The sequence below is a fragment of the Zingiber officinale genome, chromosome 9A, assembly GCF_018446385.1.
Source record: "Zingiber officinale cultivar Zhangliang chromosome 9A, Zo_v1.1, whole genome shotgun sequence".
In the NCBI taxonomy this organism is placed as follows: domain Eukaryota; kingdom Viridiplantae; phylum Streptophyta; class Magnoliopsida; order Zingiberales; family Zingiberaceae; genus Zingiber; species Zingiber officinale.
The window spans coordinates 137,558,573-137,573,398 of record NC_056002.1 but is presented as its reverse complement, the minus strand read 5'-3'; positions in this window follow the sequence as shown (position 1 = coordinate 137,573,398).

The window sequence follows — 14,826 nt, the reverse complement described above, 5'->3', positions numbered from 1 at the left end:
TCTTCTTTGCAGGTGAGATTTCAGTACGTAGTAGAGAGGAGCTTGAACCCTTTGCTTTGAATCTTTATCACTTGAGAGCTTTCAAAAGGCTTGGAGAGCAATGGAACAGTATATGTTTCGTTGTGTTTGTTTTCCCGTTTCTTTCCGTGCTTTATACGTTGAGAAAACTAGCCGTTTCTCACGCCGCCGTCGCCGTGGATCGATTGAGGTCATATTCCAATCGATTCACAACTATCCGTTGGAAGCCATCGCGTCAAGATCAACGGTGCAGATTTTCTTATTTGACTTGGATCGATTGGGGCAGCGTTTGAATCGATTCAAGCGCTTGCTCATGAAATTAGCAGCTGCGTGAATCGATCGGCCGATCGATTCAATACCTTGAATCGATCGGCTGATCGATTCAGAGTAATTCTGTGCTTCGCACAGAATGTTCACGGATCGATCGGCCGATCGATTCAGTACCTTGAATCGATCGGCTGATCGATCCAGACGCATTCTGTGCTGCGCAGAACTTTACCAATCGATCAGCCAATCGATTGCCTTACCTTCAATCGATCGGCTGATCGATTCAGAGGCAATTTGCCGCTCAGCCATGTCTGAATCGATTTTCCAGTCGATCTCTGACAGTGAGCCTATCACACACATAATCTTGTGACTTGCAGGAGGTTCTCTTGCCAAGAATCCGGTCCCCGACTTTCTTGGACTTCTCTTGCCTTGCATCTGGTCTTCTGACCTGCAAGAACTCTTTTTGCCAAGAATCCAGTCCTCGACCTTCTTGGTCTTCTCTTGCATCTGGTCTTTTGACCTGCAAGAAACTCCTCCTGCAAACTCACAATGCATGTTAGTTCCACCGTATTAACCTAAACTTAAATAAATGTCAACACATTGAAACTTCCAGGCATGATTGCACCAACAATCTCCCCCTTTTTGATGTTTGACAATCTATTTAAGTTTAGGCTAATTTCCAATACAATGATAAATAATGATTGTAGCTTGCTGAAATAATAATTACATAATTGCAGTAAGCTTGATTTTAATTTACTACGATAGGCATACGCAATAAGCATGAACTTCAACATAGATCTCCCCCTTTGTCAAAAATCAAAAGCAAATAACTCCCCCTCAATAAGTGCACAAGGCAAATATGATAAATCCAAGGAATGCTCCCCCTAAAACACATATATCAACAGAACATAACAACACTGAAATGTAGAATCAAAAGGATAGTGTAGCAAAAAATATATCATACATTCAAAATAAAATAGAGTTCACAAAAAGGACTCCAGAATAACCATCCATACAACACATAAAAACATATCATAGAGGAACATAAAACTCAATAAGCTCATCGCCAGGAGGAGGGGGATCAGGATCAGCAGCTGGAGCAGACGTAGTAGCCGGAGCAGGAACCGCCGCAGAGTCAGGATCAGGGGCATCCTCAGCAGGAGGAACAGGGGCGGGGGATGGACCAGACTGAGACGGGTGAACCGTCACCCACGAGCCCACTAAGTCCACCAGTGTATCCAGAGTCCGCTGCATCGAAGTCATAGTCGCCTGCATCGAAGTCTGCTGCTGGACCACAGTATCCAACATGGTACGCAGGCTGGCTACCTCCAAGGTCAGCTCCTCAAGGCGAGTGGAAACCGTCTCCTCAAGAGTCGGAGAAGCTGGCCCGTGGAACTCCTCCTCAGCCTCATCCTCCGCAGGAGCCAAGGCCTGTGCATCCCCCCTTTGGCGAGCCCGGGGTCCCTCCCCAAAAGCACGGCCATCGATCCATCGAACTCCATTTGGACCACCAATCGGACCCGACTTCTTGAAAGAGCGGGAAGAAATCCGAGAATAAGCCACTGTCATGTGCTCCAGTAGTCCCGGGAGACATCAACCTTCTGATAAGATGCCCGAAAGGCATATGGATCGTTTGCTGCACGGGCTGGGTGAAATGGATGATGCAATGAAAGATATTCAGAGTGATGTTGATGTCAAGGGAATGACGAATGGCGTAAAGAGCAAACATATGAGGCGGTCGTAGAATGGCTAGGGCACGAGAGGCAATGGGGAAAAGACAGTTGATGATCACTTTAAACAAAGCGGCATTTTCAGCCGATAACTCAAGAGAAGAAAACTTAGTGATATGAGCATCTGGCCCATCCGGACGCGGACGACCAAAGAAGAACTGATGCATGGAGGCAATGCTAATATGCTCAAAAGGTGGAGGCAGCTCATCGGGAAGAGTCGGATAAAAGACAAAGTCATTGTTTGAGGGAAGACATTCGAGATAAGATTGAAGAATCTCATAAGAAAAGTCCAGGCTCCGTTTGGCAACATGAGTGCGATAATTTACACCATCTGAAGTGTGTAAATTATTATAGAATTCGGAGACAAGACCTATATTGATGTCCCTCTCACAAGTCAACAAAGAGTCAAGTTTATAATGCTTGAACCTATTATAGGTATCAAAACAAGAAGATCGATAATATTGCAAATTCACTGATCTAGGGGGAATAAGTTTGAAGGTGTTTTTGGTGAAAGATTGTTGCAATGCAGCATTTGGAAACCTAGGGTCCGTGGGAGGTTGAGGTCGTGAGGAAGGAACAGACGACCCTTCGCCCGATTCACGGACCTTTTGTTTCTTTCTGTGGGATAGAAAACATAATGCACGAGATGACCAGGGTTGACGGTGAGCGGGAAGGAATACAAAGTGCGTGAGGAAAGGACGGTGAATGGTTTGACATGAATGCAAAGATTCAAGGGTAATGCAATAAGTGCAAGGCATGAGGGATAATGCAATGCACAAAGACACACAAAAATACAGATTAGGTCAAGAATAGGAGCAAAAAGGAACAACAAGGAGTAGAGCAACGAGTTTTACCTAGGTTTAGGGTTTTGAGGCCGCATTTTGAGTGAGGACGCGGAGAAGAGGAAAGGAGCGGTCCAGTGTGTCGAGAGAGAACTGGAAAAGAAGCGGGATAGCTCCTCTTCGCCGGAGAAGGACGCCGGAGTGACGATCGAGACAGGCAGAACTGTCGCCTGGGAAGTCGCCTAGGGCAAAAGCCGCGTCGAGAGAGAGAAAGAGAAAAGGAAAAAGTAAGGGATCGATTCGGATCCACGGGTTTAAGACGGGTTTTAGGGCTTCGATCGATCGACCGATCGATTGAGAGTAATTGAATCGATCGGTCGATCGATTCACAATGTTTCTGTGAAAATCGAACGGACGTCTGAATCGATCCATAGATCGATTCAGACGCCTTCTGTGGAAAACCGAAAAGGCGTCTCAATCGATCCATTGATCGATTGAGGTTCTCTGAATCGATCCATTGATCGATTCAGACGCCTTCTATGAAAAACCAACGAGCGTCTCAATCGATCCATTGATCGATCGAGGTACGCTGAATCGATCCATTGATCGATTCAGGTGCCTTCTGTGGCCAAGTGCGAGCCTCCCAATCGATTGACCAATCGATTGGGAAGTCTGATAGTTCTGCATGTCTGAAAAACTTTCAGAACCAAGATTTGGAAAAGCACAACTAATTGTACACTACTCCAAAAATCACGAAATTTTGCATAGACACTATATATGCCCCATATTATCAAGGAAAAATAAAGTTTAATGAAAATAAACTCGTCTTAGTGAAAACTTACACAAAACCACAAATTATTGAAAACTTCAAAGATATGAGGAAGTTTGTATCTATCTTTTTCATAATAATCCCCATCCAATAACACACTTCAATCAATGTTTCAGAAGTGAGTTGTTACATGATCAATTGGAAATTTCCAATCATAATCGTAGGGCAACGGGCACATGAGTTGTACACTTGCTTTCCCTATGATTGGACAAATGAATGTTTCATGTGAAAATCATTTTTCTTGGCCAACTTAATGCATCATAACAAGCATTATTACCAAGATAAATGTTCCTAACCTCTCACCCTCATCTAAATCACACAAAGAAGATAACCCTATGTGTTTGTGAGAGGCAAAAATTAAGGTGAAGAACCCAAAGGCTCTACCTATAAAGTGACCATGGAGGATTTGATTTAATCAATACAACACATTCCCAATTCTCTTCTAAGAAAGCTAAATTCAACTTCGGGAAGAGGTTTGGTGAAGATATCGGCTAAGTTAGATTTTGATCCAACATAATTTAAAATGATATCACCTCGAGTTACATGATCACGAATAAAATGATGTTTAACCTCTATGTGTTTCGTTCTTGAATGATGAACGGGATTTTTTGTTAAATTGATTGTACTCACATTATCACAAAGTACTTGAACATTGTTATAGGTAAGTTTATAGTCTTCTAGTGTATGAGTCATCCACAATAATTGCGATACACACTCTCCCATGGCAATATATTCCGCTTCGGTTGTGGAGAGAGCTACACAATGTTGTTTTCTACTTGACCAACTTACTAAAGAGGACCCTAGAAATTGACAACTACCACTAGTGCTTTTACGATCCAACTTGCATCCGGCATAATCGGAATCGGTATAGCCCACTAGGTCAAAAGTTTCGGTTCTAGGATACCAAAGACCAACATTTTGAGTCCCCTTGAGATAACGAAGAATTCGCTTAACGGCACTCAAATGTGACTCCTTGGCACAAGATTGATACCTAGCACATATACCTACGGCGAAAAGTATATCCGGTCTACTAGCCGTGAGATAGAGAAGACTTCCTATAGCACTACGATACACTTTGGAGTCAACTTCTTTCCCCTCAATGTCTTTATCCAATTTAGTATTTGTGGCCATGGGGGTAGATATTTCCTTTGCATTTTCCATTCCAAATTTCTTAAATAGCTCTTTGACATATTTGGATTGATGAATGTAAATGCCTTCTTTTGTTTGCTTAATTTGTAATCCTAGAAAAAATGTCAACTCACCAACCAAACTCATTTCGAATTCACTCTCCATGTGATTAATGAATTCATTTAAAAAATCTTTATTTGTGGAACCAACAAATAATGTCATCTACATATACTTGGGCCACAAACAAATCATTACAATTATTTTTCAAGAATAAAGTAGGATCAATTTTGCCTCTATGAAACCCTTTTGATACTAGAAATGTTGACAATCGTTCATACCAAGCCCGAGGAGCTTGTTTTAGTCCATATAAGGCCTTTTTAAGTTTATATACATGGGTTGGACACTCCAAATTTTCAAATCCCGGTGGTTGCTCAACATATACTTCTTCCTTTATTACACCATTTAAAAATGCTGATTTTACATCCATTTGGTACAATTTGAAGCCCTTGTGGGCGGCAAAGGCCAACATCATTCTAATTGACTCCAATCTTGCTACGGGTGCATAAGTTTCATCATAGTCCAACCCTTCTACTTGATTGAAACCCCTAGCGACCAATCTAGCTTTGTTTCTCACCACTATCCCTTTATCATCAAGTTTGTTCCTAAAAACCCATTTTGTATCAATAATTGATTTGTTGTTAGGCCTAGGAACTAAATCCCAAACTTGACTTCTCTCAAATTGAGATAATTCATCTTGCATTGCTAAAATCCAATCCGGATCAAACAAGGCATCATCAATGGTTTTTGGTTCTATTTGAGATATTAGGGCAACTTGACTTCCTTCATTTCTAAAGTAAGATCGAGTTCTCACTCCTTGAGTAATGTCTCCTACTACTTGATCTAAGGGATGATTTACATGAGTCCTAGTAGGTCTTGAGTCTTGATTTGTTATAATTTCGGGTTCAAGTGGCAAAGGTTCATTTTTCTCACCATCACTTTCTTGATTTTCTTCTCCTTGATGATTTACCTCATTTAGTGTTAGTTTCTCTAACTCAAATTGTAATTCTTCATTGTTTGTTCTTATAGAGTTTAAAGAGGGATTTTCTTCAAATACAACATTTAGTGATTCTTCAACTAGTTTTGATCTTTTGTTGTAAATTCGGTATGCCTTGCTATGACTTGAGTAACCTACAAGAATCCCCTCATCCGCCTTAGCGGAAAACTTTCCCAAGTGATCCTTGGTGTTTAGAATATAGACCTTACACCCAAATACTCTAAGATGCTTAATTGTAGGTTGTTTACCAAACCATAATTCATGAGGTGTTTTTCCTAGAAACCTATGTATTAAAGTTCGATTTTGGACATAACAAGCCGTATTAATTGCTTCGGCCCATCGGAAACTATGTAGTGAATATTCATTTAACATGCTCCTAGCGGCCTCTTGTAACACCCTATTTTTCCTCTCAACAACTCCATTTTGTTGAGGTGTTCTAGGGGTTGAAAACTCATGTTTGTAGCCTTTTTCCATACAAAATCTTGTGAATCTATCATTTTCAAACTCACCTCCATGATCACTTCTTATTTTGTTTATCTTATGAGCCTTTTCATTTTCTACTCTATTACAAAAAGCAATCAAGGTATCTAGAGTTTGATCCTTATGTTTCAAGAAAAACACCCATGTATATCTAGTGTAATCATCCACAATTACAAAGCAATATCTACTACCGTTTAAAGAACTATATTTGCTACTATCAAATAAATCCATGTGAATGAGCTCTAAAGCATTTGAAGTACTTACAACATTTTTACCTTTATGAGTAGCTTTGGTTTGCTTACCCATTTGACATGCATCACATATTTTGTCCTTTTGAAACTTCAACTTTGGCAATCCGTGCACCAACTCCTTTCTTGAGAGATTTTTGATATTCTTCATGTTGGTGTGAGCGAGTCTTCGGTGCCAAAGCCACGTCTCCTCTTCTTTGGACATGAGACACTTAGCAAACACATTAGTAGCACCAAATAGTTCAACTTGATAAATATTTTCTTTTCTATGGCCTATGAGAACATTGGTGTTTAGTTCACTATGTTTGACTAAGCATTGAGATGAGTTGAACTCAACTCTATACCCCGAGTCACATAGTTGACTAACACTCAAGAGATTAAAAGCCATGCCTCTTACTAGTAACACATTTTTTATTACAAATTTCTCGGAAATTCTAATATCTCCAATTCCTATAACTTTTAGCTCACCACTATTACCAAAAGAAACGGTACCTTTACTTTTGTGTCTAAATGATGAAAATTTTGATGAGTCTCCCGTCATATGCTTAGAGCATCCACTATCTACGAACCATGTTGTTGGATGCTCCCCCTTTGCGCATGCCTGTTTAAACACGATGAACCAAATGTTTTGGTACCCACACTTTGGGTCCGGTAGCATCAATAACAAATTGCTTGGGTACCCAAGCTTGAACAACCTTAACCCTTGAAGCATGGTTTCTACTAATTAGGGACATGAATTTAACTTCCTTATCTTGAGATTTGAAACCTAGTCCCGCTTTATTGTACACGCCTCTTTGAGCTCCTAGAATCATGTCTAAGTATTTTGAGTTTGAAGTAAATTTTACTAGAGCACATCTAAGATCATCAACTTGTGATTTCAATGATACATTTTCTTTTTCAAGATCATCAACATCATTTTTGTCATTTTCATGAAGCATGCAACTTTCACATGGCACAATTTCATTTTTGAGTGATTTCAATTCATTTTGCAATCTTTTGACCTTCCCTTTTGATTTAGATAGTGCATTGGTTAAGCATGCAATGGTGGCATACATCTTATCAAGCTTGGGAGAAATTACCTCATCATCACTAGAAGATGACTCACTTGAAGACTCCACATCTTCTTCATGACTATCTTCATCTTCACTATCTTCTACATGACTTAAGGCCATGAGAGCCATGTGCTTTGAGCTCTTCCTTTCATCTTCTTCCGATGAGCTTGATGATGAGTCATCCCATGTGGCTTTCAACGCCTTCTTCTTTTTCTTGATCTTTTCCTCTTGCTTCTTCAACTTTGGACACTCCGTTTTGTAGTGCCCCTTTTTCTTACATTCATAGCAAATTACATCAGTTTTATTCTTAGAATCCACAAGAGATTTACCTTTTCTTTTCTCATCATTGAAGATTTTTTTAACATCCTTTTTGTCAAACTTCCTTGAATGTCTCATCATTCTTCGAACGAAGTTTGCCATTTCACTTGATGATAGCTCTTCATCACTATCACTATCACTATCTTGTTCGAATTCTGAAGATGACTCCTTCTTCTCCTTTTTCTTTTCCTTGTGCTTCTTTTTGCTCTTTTCACCTGCAACCAATGCTATACCTTTCTCCTTATGGCTTGTGTTAGCTTGCTCATGCAATTCAAGTTCACAAAATAATTCATCCAATTTCACTATTGACAAATCCCTTGAAACCTTATAAGCATCCACCATGGATGACCATAAAGAGTTTCTTGGGAAAGATTTTAAAGCATACCTTATGAGATCTCGGTTCTCCACACTCTCTCCAACTGAATGAAGACCATTTAGGAGTTCCTTGAATCTCCCATGTAGTGAGCTTACCGTTTCTCCATTCTTCATGGTGAAGTTTTGAAGTTGATTTATCAACAAATCCCTCTTTGCAATTCTTGAATCCTTGGTGCCTTCATTTAGTTCAATAAGCTTATCCCACAAATCCTTGACACTCTTAAAGGGTCCAACTTTGTTGAGTTGTTCCGAGCTTAATCCACATTGAAGAGTCACAATCGCCTTTGCATTTGCTTGAACCTTCATTTTTTGTTCAACAGTCCACTTGGATGACTCAAGCATTTTTCCATTTTCAGTTGGCGCCATGAATCCCTCCGTGATTGAGAACCACATATCAATTTCGGTCATGAGATAGTGTTCCATGCGGCTCTTCCAATAAGCAAAATTGCTGCCTTCATAGAATGGTGGTCGTGAAGTACTATGTCCCTCCTTCATTGACATCTTGTAGCTCTTTAACTTGTGCTTTCTTGACGATGAATCCTCAAAAGCAAACCAATGCTCTGATACCACTTGTTAGGATCGGTTGAGCTAGAGGGGGGTGAATGGCTCACTTCTTTTGCTGACCAACTTTGTTTTGCACAGCGGAAATCTGAAGGCAATGCTAACACCGGTATTTACTTGGTATCCACCTCCTCAAGGAGGTGACTAATCCAAGGATCCACACCACTCACACTCTTTCACTATCGAAAACCCTCCTTCTCGGAATCACACCGAAGGTGGAGAAACCTTAACAGAAATACACCTCTCCCTTTTCTTCAAAATAAATATCACAAACGCTACAAAGAAGAAGTAGAGAAGGATTACAAGATTTAACCAGCTTCTTCTTTGCAGGTGAGATTTCAGTACGTAGTAGAGAGGAGCTTGAACCCTTTGCTTTGAATCTTTATCACTTGAGAGCTTTCAAAAGGCTTGGAGAGCAATGGAACAGTATATGTTTCGTTGTGTTTGTTTTCCCGTTTCTTTCCGTGCTTTATACGTTGAGAAAACTAGCCGTTTCTCACGCCGCCGTCGCCGTGGATCGATTGAGGTCATATTCCAATCGATTCACAACTATCCGTTGGAAGCCATCGCGTCAAGATCAACGGTGCAGATTCTCTTATTTGACTTGGATCGATTGGGGCAGCGTTTGAATCGATTCAAGCGCTTGCTCATGAAATTAGCAGCTGCGTGAATCGATCGGCCGATCGATTCAATACCTTGAATCGATCGGCTGATCGATTCAGAGTAATTCTGTGCTTCGCACAGAATGTTCACGGATCGATCGGCCGATCGATTCAATACCTTGAATCGATCGGCTGATCGATCCAGACGCATTCTGTGCTGCGCAGAACTTTACCAATCGATCAGCGAATCGATTGTCTTACCTTCAATCGATCGGCTGATCGATTCAGAGGCAATTTGCCGCACAGCCATGTCTGAATCGATTTTCCAGTCGATCTCTGACAGTGAGCCTATCACACACATAATCTTGTGACTTGCAGGAGGTTCTCTTGCCAAGAATCCGGTCCCCGACCTTCTTGGACTTCTCTTGCCTTGCATCTGGTCTTCTGACCTGCAAGAACTCTTTTTGCCAAGAATCCAGTCCTCGACCTTCTTGGTCTTCTCTTGCATCTGGTCTTTTGACCTGCAAGAAACTCCTCCTGCAAACTCACAATGCATGTTAGTTCCACCGTATTAACCTAAACTTAAATAAATGTCAACACATTGAAACTTCCAGGCATGATTGCACCAACAGTAGGCAGTTAGCAGTAGGCAGCACCAGACAGTTAGCAGTAGGCAGCAGCAGACAGTTAGCAGTAGGCAGCAGGAGGCAGGCAGCAGTAGGAAGCAACAGGCAGTCAGAAGTCAGCAGGAGGCAGCAGTAGGTAGTAGACAACAGTAGGCAGCAGTCGGCAATCAGCAGTAGAGAGTTAGCAGTCAGCAGTAGGGAGTTAGTAGGCATTAGTAGGCAGCGGAACTCATCAGTCATGTCTGTCTCTAATTCATTGGCAAAGAATCTTTCCCGCTCACATCTCTCTATATATTTTTCCCTCATAACATCTCAATCATTGGCAATGATTGTTTACCATTCACACCTCTCCCTCACACTTATCTTCTCAATCATTGGCAATTATTATTTCCCGCTCACATCTCATCTCTCTATATATCTTTCTGTCACACTCTCTCAATACAATAATTGGCAATGATTGTTTCCCGCTCACACCTCTCTCTCACACTCTCTCTCACACTTATCTTCATAATGATTGGCAATCATTATTTCCCGCTCATATCTCTCTAATTCAATCATTGGCAATGATTGTTTCCCGCTCACAACTCTATCTCACACTTCTCTCACTCCCTCTCAATAATTGGCAGTCATTATTTCCCGCTCACATCTCTCTATATATCTTTCTATAAAAAAAAATAATAAATAAATAGATAAATAAATAAAATAAAATAAATTTCCGTAAATTTACATCACTAAATAAAATTTCCCGCTAATTTAAATATGAGATGATATAATTTGGTAGTAGGTTAGGAACGAAACCTCCCTCTTTTTTTTAAGAATGTGAATTACCCCGACGACTTGACATGACATCACATGGGTAACGAATAGCCCTCGGTCTCCTCTACGCGTTGGCGGAGAGGGATCTACGTTATGAGTTCCGGGGCAAAAGTTAGGAAAGTAGAAAGAAAATAAAAGATATATAACTAGATTTAATGTTCAACTATGCGATTTGCCGCTCCTCCTTTTATATTTCATTTTTAAATAATTGTTTCAATCTTTATTTATAATTAGATTATAAAAATATAAATATATATATATATATATATATAGGATTAATCTTCTTATGGCGCTTGGGAAGCAGTCGAGACGACGGAATTTGACGGACACGGGGAAGGGAGAAGTCCAAAATTTATTATGGGGGGTAGTGCCGAACGGTAAATATGGGGTACGAAGTTTGATTGGGGAGAGGAGGATATGACGGGGGGCCTGCATGTAGGAGTTGGGGTCCGATCAGGCTGCGGGCGAAAAACGAGGGCCATATTTCACATCCAGGCAGGCCCTTTTCGGAGGACCAAACGGTTATTTTTGACGTCGAATTTTGGCTGCATAGGATGAAATGTAGGTCTCTAAATTCCGGAACAAACATATCTTGTTGCGTTCGATTCCGACTTCAAACGCCTGAGTTATGGGCGTTTGAAGTTGCACTATTATACGTTACGGCACGCAAGACGGCTGAATAGCTCCGACCCCAGAACGACCGCACTGTGTTAACGCCTCGACCTCCTTCACGCACCGCCGCTGATGGATCCTGATTCCGGTACCCCGTCAAAACTATACGCAATTAAACGTACAACCACTCTCCTCCATTTCTCTCTCCCACTCCCACTCACCCAAAATTAGCTAGGTTAATGATGAGCAATGAAGTAAATGGTGCATAAGTAGGAGGTATAAACAGATGGTAAAAGAACGCCACTCGACAGCATTTTTTCTTTGCAAACATAAGCGACATCATTGCATTGCATTGCATGCTTATTATCTTTAATCGATAAATGAACATCTCCAAACTAAACCCTATATTGTGTAGGCTATGTTATCCCATCCCATCGCATACCATACCATAGGCTTCTTGCCTGGTGCATGGGAAAAATGGGATTATTTACCTCTTTAACCCACCGACAAATGTGATGACAGTGATTGCAACGATTGATGATGTATGTATGTATGTATGCATGTTCAAGAAATTCCATTATGCCATCGAATGTCGAAGTTGAAATCATCGTAATGCCACAAATACGCTGTCAGCAAAGCAAATTGTCAAAAAGTATTTAGTTAGAACTATTCTATGTAACAATATTTAGTAGCATGCAGGGAGAATGCAACATCGAGGAGCAGGTAGATAGGCAGATAAACAGATAGACAGATAAATAGGCAGGCAGATAGGCAGATAGGCAGATAAACAGGCAGTCAGATAAACAGGTAGGCAGATAAACAGATAGGGAGATAAACAGGCAGGCAGATAGGGAGATAAACAGGTAGGCAGATAGGCAGATAAAAATACAGATAGACAGATAAAAATACAGATAGGGAGATAAACAGGCAGGCAGATAGGCAAATAAAACTGCAGATAGGCAGATAAACAGGATGATAGGCAGATAAACAGGCAGGCAGATAGGCAGATAAAAATGCAGATAGTCAGATAAAAATGCAGATAGGCAGATAGGCAGATGAACAGGCTGATAGGCAGATGAACAGGCTGATAGGCAGATAAACAGGCAGGCAGATAGGCAGATAAAAATGCAGATATGCAGATAAACAGGCTGATAGGCAGATAAACAGGCAGGTAGATAGGCAGATAAAAATGCAGATAGGCAGATAAATAGGCAGGCAGGCAGACAGGCAGGCAGGCAGATAGATAGATAGATAGGCAAGGAGGAAGATAGATATATAGGCAGACATGTAGGCAGACAGATAAATAGGCATTAAGCAAGCAGCAGCAGCAGCAAGCGGTGGGAAGTAGCAGTGAGTAACCATTGGGCAGTAGTAAAGAAGTAGCAGCATACAGTAGGCAGCACGAAGCAGTAGGCAATAGGAGGTAGGTAGTACGAAGTAGTAGGGATTAGGATAGTAGTATGCGTTAGGTAGTAGGGAGTAGGAATAAGGCGGCGGTAATTTGAAATCAATGACAAAGATTGTTTGCATAATAAATAAATAAATAAATAAAATTTTCTCTATCTCTCTTAATGAGTTTCTCTCTATTCATCCAATCATCGGCAATAAGGGGTTCCCGCTCACACATACATAAAGTTTTCTCTATCTCAATCATTGACAATAAGTTTTTCCCGCCCACAACAAACCCCACCCCACTCACTCATTCACTATCTCCTTCTCTCTCTCAATAAGAGACAATGATTGCCTGATGAATTAAAGATCCCGCTCAAATCCATCTTTCTCACACATCCTTTTATATATATATATATATCTTTCTAAAAAATTGGGAATAAGTCTTTCCCGCGCACACCTCCTCTCTCTTGATCTCGGCCACTCTTTGGCGTGTACATGTACAGGAATCCCGCTCAAATGTTTTTTAATAGGAGAGAGAGAATGATTGAGAGAGAGAGAATATTGATGTATATATAATAGGAGGATGTTTAATTTATTCAGCTTTGGAGATTGGGAATTTACACGAAAGGGGTTTTGTAGCCCTCCGAAATCCTCTACGCGGTGGCGCAGACGCATATACATTATGAGTTCCGGGTCAAAAGTTATTAGGCGAGTCGAAGAAAGAAAATCAAAGAAAAGGAAAAAAAAAAAATTTCCCGCTTTACTGTACATGCACTGTGCTAGCACTGTGCACTGCGCACAAGGCACTGTGCTAGCACTGTGCACCCTGCGTACGGAGGAGGCCGCGCGTTTTTTTTTCCCGCTCGTTCCCGTTTTTTTTTTTTTTTATAAAACATAATATATATTATATATATATATATATAATATGATATATAAGCTTCCGGGAGTCCGGAAGCGATCGAGACGATGGATTTTGACGGAGACGGTGAAGGGAAAAGTCCGAAAATTGTTACGACGGACCTAATGGTGTAAAAAAAACACGAGTCCGTTTTGCGTGATAGGTGAAAAGATGTCGGAAGGAGACGAAAACAGGACGTGGGGGTAGGGGGCGAAGAGCGGGACCCGACGGTGGGTCTGCATGTCGGAGATGGAGTGCGGTTGAAAATATAAAATTAAATTTACAAATGGGTCCTTTATGTAGTCCCGAACGGTAAATATGGGGTACGAAGTTTGATTGCAACTGATAGCCGTTTGGGGATGAAAAAAGACGTGGGGGATCATCGCGGAGAGAAGGAAATGACGGTGGGCCCGCATGTCGGAGTCGGGGTCCGGTCGGGGCCCGAGCGAAAAACGAGGCCCATATTTTACTTCCAGGCCCTTTTCGGAGGACCAAACGGCGTTTTTTGACGTCGAATTTTGCCTGCATTAGATAACCCCGAGAGTTATGGGATGAAATGTAGGTCTCTAAATTCCGGAACCGACAAATCTTGTTTCGCTCGATTCCGACTTCAAACGGCCGAGTTATGGCCGTTTGAAGGTGCCCTAAAGGCGTTTTTATCCGTTACGGCAACCCAGACGGCTGAATCGCGCCGGACCCCGAACTACCGCACTGTGGCCCTTGGCCCCCTCTACGCGCCGTCGCTGACGGATCCTGATTCCGGCACCCCGGCAAAACTATACGCAATTAAACGTACACCCTCTCTCCTCCCTTTCTCTCTCCCACTCACACCTTTTATATTAATATTTTATTCTTTTTTTTTATTTTTTTTCTTATTCCGTTTTTAAACTTACATCTGTTTTTAATTTATTTTTTCTTTTAAAAAAAACCTAAACCTAAGTAAATATAATTAGGTTTTTAAATTTTTTTAAAAGATAAATAATTATTATTTATTTATTAAATGCTTGCTTAATATAGATACATAGATAGATAAATTAT